Below are 14,246 nucleotides of genomic sequence, written 5' to 3'. Positions count from 1 at the left end.
GATGCCGCGGGCGACTACTAGTATAAAAATATATAAAACACACACAGTAATAAACAACTGGCTCGTTTTCACTTGTATGATATCTCCAATTGGTTTTTTAGTATTGTTAACATAATAATAGATATTATTATATTGATAACAATGTTTATTTTCGTAGATTAGATCATTAGTCGAAATATAATTTTATGCCACTGTTATTTATAATAAAATTCAACAGACACTAACTATAGATCATAATTATCTTAAAATAAGCCACATTTAAGAACATGCTTTTGTATATAAAAATACTATAAATGTGATAGTAGCTTTGTCTGTCTATCGCCCTTTCGCGACCAAATTAATTAACCGAATTTTTGTGTTTAATTTCTTTTTAAGTTTAGATGCATTTGATATTTAGTGAAGTAAGTGAAACTACCCTCTTAAATCCAACAGTACAATCTTTAGGTACATAACCTTGTGCCTAAGCAAGCTCAAGACCTTGCCTTAAGGGTTTTACTAATATTTAGGCATATTTTTTTATTAGGCCATAATAAATACTTAAGTAATAATAACACTATCTTATTATAGCAACGAATACCCTAAAAAAGGTTGTATTAACTTTCCGAAATCGGAAACTGTGTGTGATTTATTTATTTAATAGCGACCCGGCCGGCTTCGTACGGATGCAATACTGATATTAAACATACTACAGAATTTGTTGACTTTGTACTACAAAATCACATTGCAAAGTTCTAAAATTATCAGTGTCTTTTACGACATATATTGTTCATGTATTATATACACATATCTTTCCCTTGAATCACACTGTGTGTGTGGATAGATGTGTTAGTTTTACTTTCCTCTTCGTATAAGAATAATGATGGTCACCCTTTTTACTGTTTATATAATTTTTACACGGGTCCATATTTATAAAATGTGATAAAATGAACGATTATTCGCAATATAATTTAGAAAACGTTAGAGATAATATCATAAGATGTAAATAAAAGTGTAGGCATATTTCGTCATACAGATCGCAATGGTTTGAAGATCAGGCCCTCATCAAGGTCTATCGACAGGCTTCACGCGTAATGATACGACAATGAGCGTTAAAAATTACCTTTTTGATGATAGTTTCCATTGAAAAAGTTTTTATGTAAATACTTTTTTAATTGTCAAAATCCAAGGCGTTAATTTTTTTTTATATTTATTGATTTCTAATTTTAAGAGAATATACTATTATAATAGTATTATGTTTGAGTGTTTGCACAAAAAGAAAATCGACTTTTGCGTTTTTGAAATTTTTTTTTGTTATATACATATACCTACTTAAGTTTTCAACGAAAAATTTATTCGATGTTGCGTAGTTGTTGATTACTTTTTATATTGTATAAGACGCCGATATAAACGTAAATAAGTATGTATATAACACTGTTTTATTTGTTTTTTTATTCAGAGCAAAATGTGTATAAAATTAAGTAAAATACGTGAAAACATTTCCGTCCATGGATATTGGCGCTGTAAGAAATATTAACTATTTCTTAAATCGCCAACGCTACACCAACCATGGGTGCAAAATGACTGTATTTACACTGGTTCACACACACTACAATAAAGAAACTACTAACTATCATTGTTTGGTGGAAGAAAGATTTGTGCCAATCGAGACGCATTTGCAAAACACCTTTTCCACCAAGTAACAATTTCAGTAGAAAATCACCAACTATTGACGGAAATTCTGATAACTTATTTAAATAATCACTTAATTAATTATCGCTATTGTATTGCTACAAATATAATAGAAATCTATCAAAATATATAGCACCATAAAACAATTATCTAATATTTATTGAAATAGGTTTTTCCTACTATTAAAACATAGATTACCATTACTACCATACTCATTTCTTATTTATGCCCTAATAATTATCTTGACACAAAGTAGCTTACTACTTACTGTCTGTCTGAGTGACTCGAGAAGAAGGTTTATAATACAAGAACAATATAGTAAAGAAACACTGATAATTTTAGAAGTTTCTAAAGCGATGTAATTAAACAAATTCTGTAGTATACCTATTTAGCATTAGGATCGCTAGTTACAAATATAAAGCTTTGCTTTTGCCTTATTGTATAAGTGATACACAATGGTATGAACACAGATTCACATGTATTCTAATGAAGAGCCTTAATAACAGACAACGAATAATCAATTTTGATACAAATCATATACTTGTAATAGCAATTACAATCACATCAGCTAATTGATAATCACTCGTAATGATAGATAATACTCAACAGTTTGTATCTATACAATATTGTTTACTGAGAAATGATGTCCTTGAAATGATAAGGAATTTCCTTATCATTTCAAGAAACTTAAACTATTCTGACTATACGTAAATTGCGTTGAAGGATAAATGAGAAAATCAAACAGATCATCTTATGGTTAGTGAATGATATTCTAATAAACAGATATGTTATACCCATACCAAACAACAGAAAAAACTATGCCGCGCCGGGGACCGTTTATTTTAGTTTATTTTTACATTTCGTTAAAAGTAAAAAGGATGGCTTGATAAAAACAATAAGTTAAAGGGATAAATAGATGTTTTAATAACGCAAAACGTATGAATACGTAATTGTTGTATTATAACGTATTACTACGTAAAACGACTAAAGGTAAACGTTCCATTTAGGACGTTTTCTAGTCTTCACTTTTTGCGCGTTAATAACATATCTGTTCACTAAAACATCATTGTGGTTAGTACATTTAAAGAACAATAACAACTACAGCCTGTAAATTGGCCTCATCTCTCTTTGAGGAGAAGGTTTGGAACATATTCCACCACGCTGTTCTATATATGTAGGGTTTGCTCACGATGTTTTCCTTCACCGCCGAGCACGAGATGAATTATAAACACAAATGCAGTACATGAAAAACTTGCGCATTAACTATTATCTCGCTTTTATAATGGTTTGTGAAATGGTCTAGGGATTTTCTTACTTAATGATGCACGAAAGTGTAACTTCCTACTTTTGGACTCCGACAATTCTACCAAGTAATTACAAGCTCAATGACTCTCCGCGGGATACAACAATAACAGTGTTGATATTCGCGGTCGAATAACTGATGAGTACATTTAAAAACATTTTATCCGAGTTTCCAACGCGAACGTACCATTTTATTTTCCGATAGTTTTATTGGCCGTAGTCAGTGCGGTCAAAGCTTGAATAAAATATTTAAAATAGAAATATTTTAAATACACATCACATTTCAGTAAAATATAAGAAAGGTAAGTATTTTGATGAGTGGTTTGTACCGAGTCGGATATCCACATAACGTTTTTGTATTGCGAAGCATAAATTTGTAAGACAAATAATCTAGATGTTACCAACTAAAATATTGTCAGCCAGTGCGTTTTCAAAAAAAGAATTTAAAAAATGGACCATTTTAAAACGATGAAAAAATAAATTTCCTTTTTTTCAGTTTTACGCTGTAACGTCTTAAAGTGGCCTTAGAATTGTAAGTAGGAGTCGTAATTATCCAGTAAGTGTTGTTGAATCATTTGTACAAAAAAAATCATATTAAATACGTTTCGCTTTAGCACTCAGGATTTTTAAATCATTATTTTGTTAAATCTCGGATGACTTTGGGAATGGATAGAAGACATTATATAGGCAATAAGATGGAATTCAGAATAAAGAAAAACAAAAATAAATAAATAATTATTATATTATTTTAAAATATAAGTGATTGAATTGATTTTTAATACAAATCACCTTTACCATTTCGACAAAAGCGGAAAATGAATTGGTTGGAAATTAGGTTACATTCCTTATAAAAAATGATATTTTTAAATCAATATAGTAATAGCCATACTATTCGAATGTGCGATTTATACGTACAATATGACAGGTACGTTCGTCATATTTGATTAGTAATGACGTCATGAGGCAATGTTAAGGATACTTCCGCGAATTAAAACCTCTTTATTTAGAATTGGTTGAATCGCTCATGAAGCTGATTGTAAGACGTATATGTGATTCATATATAACCTCTTTTTATATAAAACATCCCGATCATCGCCAGTCTCATAATCGTTTTAGTATTGAAATATTAACCGATACAGTAGTAAGAATCTTGTTTCTTTTTTTTTTTAAATATTCTATTTAAAAAATTCCAGCCGTTCCAGAGATTAACTGGAACAAACAGACAGACAGACAGACTTACAAAAATTGTAAAAAGTGTCATTTTGTTATCAATAACATTTTGATACCAAAATACGATACGGTAAACATACAATGCATAATTATGTATGTATACCGTTTACATATGCATTGAGTGAGTAATATCAAAATAGTATTACAAACAGACTTCCAATTTTATTGTATACTTACAGTATAAATTTGTATTTCGTTAAATTTTAAAAATTCTTATGTAAATTTCTTCGTTTCTTTTTCTATTGAATTATTAAAAGATACATTTCATGAAAATATTATAACAAGACTCCTTTAATTAAGAGTAGGTAAATATGGTTTCACATTTCAAACTATCAGTGTAACGAATTTCCTGATGAAGTTTAAGTGTTGAAGCGTGAAATGAGAACAAACACAAACATAACTTTAACATGCATTATATTATTATTTATATAAATTTTTAAATTTTAAATTTCAGTTCTATTCTGTAACGGTTATATCTAAAAAGATTATTTCATACCTTTTGTCAGCGTCAGCCGATTTTTGACCCCGTGATTATGGAACGATAGCTACACAAAAAAGACTGCTATGGTCTCATTTCACAGGACCGTATATGTGCAGACATTTAAAGAGGATTCTTGATTGTAATTACAATTTAATAGATGATTAATTTTAGAACGCGGAAAAATGTTACTGGCTAGTTATAGAATATTAATGTATTTGACATTAAAAAATTTATTAAAAAAAAGTTTTCATCAGTATGCAATTAAATTAAATCAAAATAAAACCTGTCGTAGGATTTCAAGTACCTAAAAAATATTTCGAATAGTCACCAAGCTTCGCGGGCGATCCATTAGCATAAACTAAAATGGACAATAATCTTTAAAAAGAAGTTATTAAGAACATATATTTATTTTTCATTACCAAACAAATACGTAACGATGGAGTGATTTTAAACTTATTACGAAATTAATGGTTGCAATTAATTCCTCAAAAAGAAGAAAAAATTGTGGAAGACCGGTCGATGTGGCGATCCTTGGGGGAGGCCTATGTCCAGCAGTAAACGTCCTTCGACTGAAATGATGATGATGATGATGATTCCTCAAAACCTCAGTAATATCAGAGCCAAATATTTCATCTTTGACGGTAGTCCGTTTAGCACGGCTCGTGCTGCACTGATTTATTGGTGACAGAGGGGAAGTGATACAAATTCCGTATATTGATTATGTAAAAATATCTCAATCCATGGTGATTTATCAGACAACAGCGTCAACAGCAGAAAAAGTCGTTAAAAATATTTGAAAAGATTCAAGAAAAAGCTAAAGCAATTTTAGGTAATCTTCATAGATCATAGATGACCTGGGACTGGAAAATGGGCGTGAATCTTGATTTATGGCACGGTTCACAGATTATAGATGGCCTAGGGTTAGAAACGTGAGTCTTAACTAGACCAATGGTGTGTACACAGTCAGTGATATGTATAACATGGTATTGAATACTTTATTTATTTTTTTAAGATATTGGCATGATTTTTTAAATATACTTAAATATAATTTGAATTGAAATAATAATATTTAGTACGGCTAAATTTTTAAATACGTTTTTATTTGAAATAAAATTTATTAGTATAATTATTGATTCGGTTATGGACACCGTATTGTGGGACTCCCGTCACTTACTCTCTTGGCGTGGTGCGGCGACTGGTACTGCCTGGCACGAGAAAAACAAAAGGCAAATAGAAACAGATTTTGAACTGGCAGGGCGGAAGAAAGCTAGATTCGTGGATGGGCGGTAAAAGTATGTCATTATATACAATAAGCGGATAAAAATATATGGTAAATCATATATTTAATATAGTGACATAAATTAATGTGATGTGAGTAGTTTTATTACAATATAATTATAACACGGTGATATCCTTTTGACTTATACTATTCACAATGGATGGTATCAATTTGCGCCAAGAACATTTTTGAACACAATTGTGGTCTCACATCTAAACTTCTGACATGTGTTGAAATCATAATAAAAATAAATAAATTAATCCCAAAAGACTCTTAATACTTATCCAATTAAACATTGCAAGGAAGATTTTATTCCCATTCAAAGCATGGCGTTAGTAATCTTATGATTTGTTGTTTTAATAACGTGAAAAATAGTTCGGGCATACGATTCACGCATGTGAACCAATTAAGCGAAACCCGGGTCTAATTTGCATATTAATTTATTTAGCGTATAGTGAAAAGCATGAAAAAAAAACACAGTAAACATATATTACTTTTACATATATTTATTTTAATTCCTATTGTAACTAATATTGATCACAGTAATTGGCTTACGAAATGTTTGTTGTACTTTTAATTGATAGTTCCTCGTAATGCCTTAAACTAAAAAGGTTTTAATGCGCATTATCTAAATCTATCACTATTATAACTACGGATTTTTTACAAGGATTTATTTGCTATGTTTTTTTTTGGTAGTTTAGGTAAAATATTGCAAGCAGAATTTCTAATGGCATTTTTATGGTAAGCGTGGTAAGGGTCTATTCTTCACGAAGATTTGACTCCAGATGAAGGATCTACTCAATGGTCATCATATACATTAAATGTTATGTATTCAACGTTGCTTTAAAATCTTCGTTCTGGTTTTAGTAATGAGGTGTATTTTGAGAAGACTATAAATTGACTAAAATGTATTTTTCTTTGAGCCAAAATCACAATCGCGCATGGATATAATTTTATAATGTATTTTTTGTGACATTGTATGTATTATTAATATAAAGTTAAATAGAATATGAGAAGCAAAATGTGAATGCACAATTATAAATCATTACTAATGATAGATATTAGCAATACTGCAACGTTCGTAATGCTCGTGAATCAATCGTTAATAAATGTATGATGTCGATAACTGTTCTTAATTTGATTCTAACTTCTGTTGAGATACGAAAATAGGTATCAATACATACATGACTAATAAATATTTAAAATAAGTAAATTTAATGCGAAAACAGTTACATTGTTTAGATTATAGTTTTGGTAAAAACATATTTTTGTTACTTTGGGTTCAAGGTACAATTAAGACACTGACTCTATGATATAAAAGACAAGAAATTTATTGAACTCAGTAATGTTTAAGTGCAGAAATGTTATTCTTAAAGAAATAGTTTTATTCACCCCCTAGTGAAATATTAAAAACTGCCTGAGAGGTTATATGTATATTATTATATGTATTTTCTCAATATTATAATTACTGTAGTTAATACCCAACATTGACGTATGCACTCAAGAAGGGCCCACGATAAATTAATTAAATTAAAAAAAAATCTTAATAATTACGTTTTTATTTGCTTTATTTTTTTTTAAACGAGCATCACTGTCTTATACCTATTGCACTCTGATATAATAATCATTTAACGTAAAGGGGCGCACTTTTATGAGTGTTTAGATCTATATAATTCTTTGATAGCTGAGCTATAGCCTCCTCTACCTTTGAGGAGAAGGTTAGGAGCATATTTCAACGGCTCTACGCGAGCATAATTCAATGCGGGTTGGAGGTTCACATTTGGTAGAATTTCAGTCAAGTTAGTCTCATGCAGGTTTCTTTCGATGTTTTCCTTCAATGCCGAGCTCGAGATGAATTATACACCTGCGTATATTAAGAACACGAAAACTCAGTGGTGCTTGCCTGGGTTTGAACTCGAAATCATGATGATGAAGATGTACGCGGTCTAACCTCTGGACGATCTCAGCCCAATTATTATATAATAATATAAAAAAGAAAATGTATATCCGAAAATATGATGCTGGAACAATGATGAATAAATCATCGTGGTAATAAGTAGTTCACGTAAACGATCCCGTGGGCCCAACTCGTCAGCCAATAGCTTGTTTTATCAGCGTATTCCCACATGTCCTTATTTTCATTGACCTTGTTTATCATCGTATCAAGTAGCTTGTTTTAATGGAAGGAAGCTACCTGTCTCGTGTGACGTAATACAATCTAGTTATAATGTTAATCCTGACAGTTTAAAGACTGAATTACAGATAGCGTAGAAAATTGAGTTTAACTTTAATAGGCGAGTTGATTTATAAGACCATGGGCAGACCTGCTGTCCTATATGGATCAGAGTGTTGGGCCACAAAAGAGATGAATGGAAAACAACTGCATGTGACGGAGATGAGAATGTTGAGGTGAGTGGCATCGATAGCCGAAAAGTTATGAGGAAGGCGGCTATCATGGTATGGGCATGTTTTGCCGAGGAATGAGGAACATATTGGGAGGAAGGTCTTGAGCATGAATATGGATACATGTAGAGGAAGGGGACGACCAATAAAATGATGGATGGATTGCTTGAAAGATAATGATAATGGTTGGACAGAGTGGTACTTGTGAGATGGCGTCAGATAGGGAAGTAAATCGGGATAAGGACAGGAGGAAGGAAGGAAGACACGATGAAGCTTAAAAGAATACGGCTATAATTAATAATCATTAAAACGCCAGGAATTTTGACGTATTGACAAAAAGACGCGTTGTTCAGCATTACTCAGGAATCGCGTTTGCTTTTGAAAATGTATGCGCATTTGTGGCTGCACTAAAATGTTCTTCGCGCTCCATCTGCTTTTTATTTTATAATCTTAGTTGTTAACTATCAAATTCGTACTTTAGAGAAATATAATTTTAGTATTTAGCGCTTTAATTACACGCACTTGTTTTTATTTTTATTTTAGCAATACTATTATTATTTATAATTTTGCTGACGTATATTATTTTTCGACCGTAGGAGTCCATTTATTATTAATACTTTTGCATCATAATTTATACCTGAAAGTAAAATTACACGACTTTTTTTTTAATTTGCATGACTGGCCGTATTTAATTAAAAAAAACTTCTAAAAGGATTCCTTATTATATTCTTCATATTCCTCGATTTAATACCATTATTCGGTTGTGCTGACCTGTTACGTACCTTTTATATAGTATAGGTATATCTAATAGCAGTTAGGTATATAACCTGTACTATAATCTAATAATATAATATGAGACAACATCACATACATTACTCTGATCCCAATGTAAGCTAAAGCATTTGTGTTATGGAAAATCAGAAGTAACGACGGTACCACAAACAACCAGACCCAAGACAACATACAAAACTAATGATAATCTACATCGACTCAGCCGGGAATCGAACCCAGGACTTCGGAGTGGCGTACCCATGAAATGCGATGCGAAAAAAACTTGGAATTAATAACTGTTGACTTTCAGGCAGGATACATTACATACATATATAATTGTATTTAACTAATATAACTGTATTTTTTAATTGTTGAAAAAGAGTAACTATTAAGTTTCTTGCCGGTTCTTCTCGGTAGATTCTACTTTCCGAACCGGTGCCAGCTTCACTTCATTGTTGAATGACGATTCAAAAGTGCTTGTAAAAGCCCACGTGAATAAAGTTTATTTTGATTTTGATGGACAACCGCCACAGCGCAAACGAATCCACAGGTGATAATTAGTATGTACTTACAATATTTTTCTATCAAAAACATGGGTTTGTACTGAACGAAAACGTGACGTCATTTCGATTTCCATTTATATTCCAGACGGGGTAAACCGCGCTAAAAATAAATATATGACAACCATCGAAATTATTCTACAATCGACAATGACTTATTACTTCATCATTGAACTACAAGTCCTAATAATCAATTTTATACGAATATTTATATGTTGTATATGTGGAGTATAATTGTATGTTAGGAATACTTTATTATGTTAATAAACTTATATTTTGTTATTATATCTGATTTTATAAAAGTCTAATCGATTTTATATTGAAACTTCATACACGTATGGCTTTATAATATAAGACGTTTTCCCGCGCGAACGGATTATTAAAAAAAACAAAAGAGAAGCGCGCATGGAACGATAAATGGAGATTATTGATTATATGATTTTTAACTTCAGAACCGTAATATTTTATAAAAAAAAAAACAATAAATATTCATTGGTTAGTTGACATTTAGTGGCAATTTGACTGAATTTTTTTTATTTATCATTCAAGCTTATTGAAATTTATATAATGCAAGTTTGAATTGCAAATTTGAATCTTTGAAAGACTGAAAGAAATTTTTCACGTAATACATAGGATATAGATATATTATGTTGATACGGGACATATGGTAGACGAGTACAAATGTCAGTGCACATGCCATTAAAGCTAATGCTGTTGACATTATAAATTAAACAAAAACATTATGTAAGAGATTTGTAGGTCTTCAAAATATGTACACATAAGTCGGGGACAGCATAAAACTTAAGTAGTTTTACTAATTATAGTACGATACATCTTAGATGTAGCATCGGCATATTTAATAAAACCGATTACCGTCGATTTATACAACATATAATAAAAAATCAGGCATGCCATCTATTTAGCACCATAGACTGTATGAATTAGTTCCGTGCAAACAAAATAGATGGCATTGTCTAAAAGAAAATTGAACGCTGTTATATAGTTTTACTTTATAGGCGATTCCTTTATTTATATAACTGGCTAGAACGAATGAAAAAAAAAGATATATTAGAAGCGTTATTTATTCACTTCAATAAGTATGATTTTTTAATTTATTTGTTTCGATAAATTCAAGTTAGAACTATTTTTGTTGTTATTGTTGAAAGTAAATTGTTAAGCTGAGATGGACCAATGGTTAGAACGCGTGCATCTTAACTGATGATATAAGTCCTTAATTTGTGTTTATAATTCATCTCGTACTAGTCGGTGAAGGAAAACATCGTGAGAAAACCTGCATGTGTCTAATTTCATCGAAATTCTGCCACATGTGCATTCCACCAACCCGCATTGGAACAGCGTGGCGAAATATGTTCCAAACCCTCTCCTTAACATGAGGCCATATCCCAGCAGTGGGAAATTTACAGGCTGTTACTTTACTTTTATACTTTTAACTAAATTGTTAAAAGTAATTTATATTCCTGTCTTTCTTGAGTCTATTTCATTACTATAAGTTATGTACTCTGAATATATATAGTATAATATATATTCAGAGTACAGTACTATATATAGTATAATATATATTCAGAGTACAGTAGCTTATAGTATAATTCGGTTCAGTGGTTTTGCTGTGACATACAGTTACTTTCTGAGTTATAAAATCAGTATATTCAAAAGGTATAAATGCTACATATTTTGATAATTCCTAAATTCATTTTGGATGTAATATTTGTTGTGTAAATACTCTTCAACAAATACCAGTAATAAAATAAATAACATAAACATTGTATAATATTGCAGTGAGTATTTAACATACCTACTTATATAAAGAGATTATTAATGTATATCATATTATATACATAGGTATTTAAATAATAATTTAATCTGAATTTGTTTTAAAAAAGTAAGTATAGTACGATACAACTTAGATGTAGCATCGGCAAAATTCGTAAAACCGAACACATCCGAATTGAGTAAACCATACCAAATTTTGTTTCATCATCATATTCCTTAGTCACTTACGTTACGTTTCATTCTATATTCAAAGCGTTCATCATATAGAAGTATCAAGATCATATAAATAAATAATAGTAGGTCTCGTGTCAGTCACAGCCTGGTACCGTTAACACTGGAAAAACCAAGATACAAAATCCATGTCATAAATATATGATAAATTGATCGATTAAAGTAGAGCAAATAATTCGGTATCACATAATCGATATCCTATAATTAAAAAAAACGGGAAAAATAGTTGCCTATAAAACAACAGCTTGTAAAGCTCCCCATGCTGGGCTAAGGACTCCTCTTCCACCGAGGTTTGGAGCATTTTACAATGTTGTTCCGATGCGGATTGGTGGAATATGTGGCAGAATTTCTAAAAATTTGACACATGCAGGTTTCCTCACGATGTTTCTCTTTACCACCGAGATGAATTATTAAGACACTTGGTGGTAGGACTTTTTGCAAGCCCGTCTGGGTAGGTACCACCCACTCATCAGTTATTCTACCGCCAAATAACAATACTCAGTATTGTTGTGTTCCGGTCTGAAGGATGAGTGAGCCAGTGTAACTACAGGCACAAGGGACATAACATCTTAGTTCCCAAGGTTAGTGGCACATTGACGATGTAAGGAATAGTTAATATTCCGTACAGCGTCATTGTCTATGAGTGATGGTGACCACTTACCATCAGGTGGCCCATATGCTCGTCCGCCAACCTATACGATAAAAAAAAACAAATTAAGCACATGAATATTCAGTGGTGCTTGCCTTGGTTTGAACCTGCACTCATTGGTTAAGTTGCACGCATTTTAACCACTGGGCCATCTCGCCTGTAGTTGCCTATAGTTGGTTAGTATATAATCAATAATATAAAGGGAATCAATATTGATTCAAAATTGGATAAGCTATGAGACCAAAAATCATAATCGCTCACACATTTTGACTCATAATAAATAAAGGTTGTTGTGAGAAAGTAATGAGAAAAATCACACAGTCAAAAGTTTTAAAAATGGAAGGATGTTTACAAAATAACTCATTAAAAAGAATCAATATAAGTTACAAACATCGAGCGCGTCTTTCACCTTTCATTCGTCGCCGACTTTTGCTTGACTACGAGAAGTTAAATAGTCGACTCGTAAATCGCTTCACTGATTCGATTTAAATCGATATTTCGTAAAGTTTTATCTCCTTTTAAATAGGAACGAGTTGTTCGATTAAGTTTCACTTTATAGATTAATCGATGATATTTATCTATTTTTGAATAAAGATCTTATTCATTAAAGTGATTTGGCATAAATTGTCAAGAAAAGAAAAGCGTTAAACCGCCTCCAGGTGACCTCTTTCTTTCCCTTTCTACTACATAGGTTTTATGATAACATTATACATTTTATGTATTGTTATTGTTTTAATTCAGTTTCTTATAAATGTCAAGAGTTATAATTCATATTTTCAAACGTTGTTCATTTTTTGCATTGGGTCTGTTACTTTATACATAAACGTTTATAATCTTATCAAAGTCATAAATATTAATCGTTAATTTTTATTCGGGATTTACAAATTAATATTCAATTCATATATTTCATAGATTTTTATATATTCTATATTGTTAACATTATGAGCTTCTTCTCGTTGTGTAAACATTTGCTGGGCTCGTTTTCATCCGGATGTTTGCCCCTGTTGGTTGTAACGTGTAGCGCTGGATTAACCATGTAGAGGCCCTATGCCTCATGACCCTTACCTTATTATCCTTTTCTAGTTGACCAAAAGTATATTATTTTTACCATAACGTAATTTTATTTAACTTTATTATTTACTTTGAAAATATCAGTAATCCTATTTAGATATTATGTCTTGTTTTGGGGCTCCAAGGCCTACAATGCCTCATGGAATAATCGACCCTGGTGATGACACAATATACTCTGCAATAATTTTTAATAAATAAAAAATGAATTAATGTATATCCTATTTATTTTCTGTAATTCCAGTGATATCAAAAATTTAAATACGAAAACAAATTCCATGCTTGATTACTTCACTAATAAATATCGTGCATTTTTTAATTGACATCCGTGTAAATTAAAAAGTCTCCACTAATATCAGACATATTTGAAAATCGATTTGAATTTAATTTACATTCATTTTTAACTTGAATTTGATACTCCAAGGATAATTTTCATTTGATATTCATAGTGTTTAACCTCGATGCATATCTTAAAACTCTCTACGGAGTAGACACGTCCAACATGCATAAAAATCTTGTACCAAACATTATCTATGAACGTGGTTACGTGATACGTCTATCCAACTTAGCGTAGCGAATCCCACAGACAGGCGTTCGGTATTCTCGATGAGAATAGAGAATAACGCACGTATAACTTCGAATTCGATTTTGTACAAAAAAATACAGTCGAATTGAGACCTCCTTTTTTTTAAAGTCGGTTAATAATCACACTACATTTCATTCGTTTTTCTACTTCTTTTTCTAAAGAGTTCGTATATACTACGAACGTTCGTATGTACTTTGATTATCTGGTTTCGTCAATTCAAAACAAAA

This window comes from Vanessa cardui, chromosome 9 (genome assembly GCF_905220365.1).
Source record: "Vanessa cardui chromosome 9, ilVanCard2.1, whole genome shotgun sequence".
NCBI classification, from domain to species: domain Eukaryota; kingdom Metazoa; phylum Arthropoda; class Insecta; order Lepidoptera; family Nymphalidae; genus Vanessa; species Vanessa cardui.
The sequence above is the reverse complement of the archived record's forward strand: the minus strand, read 5'-3'. Positions refer to the sequence as shown.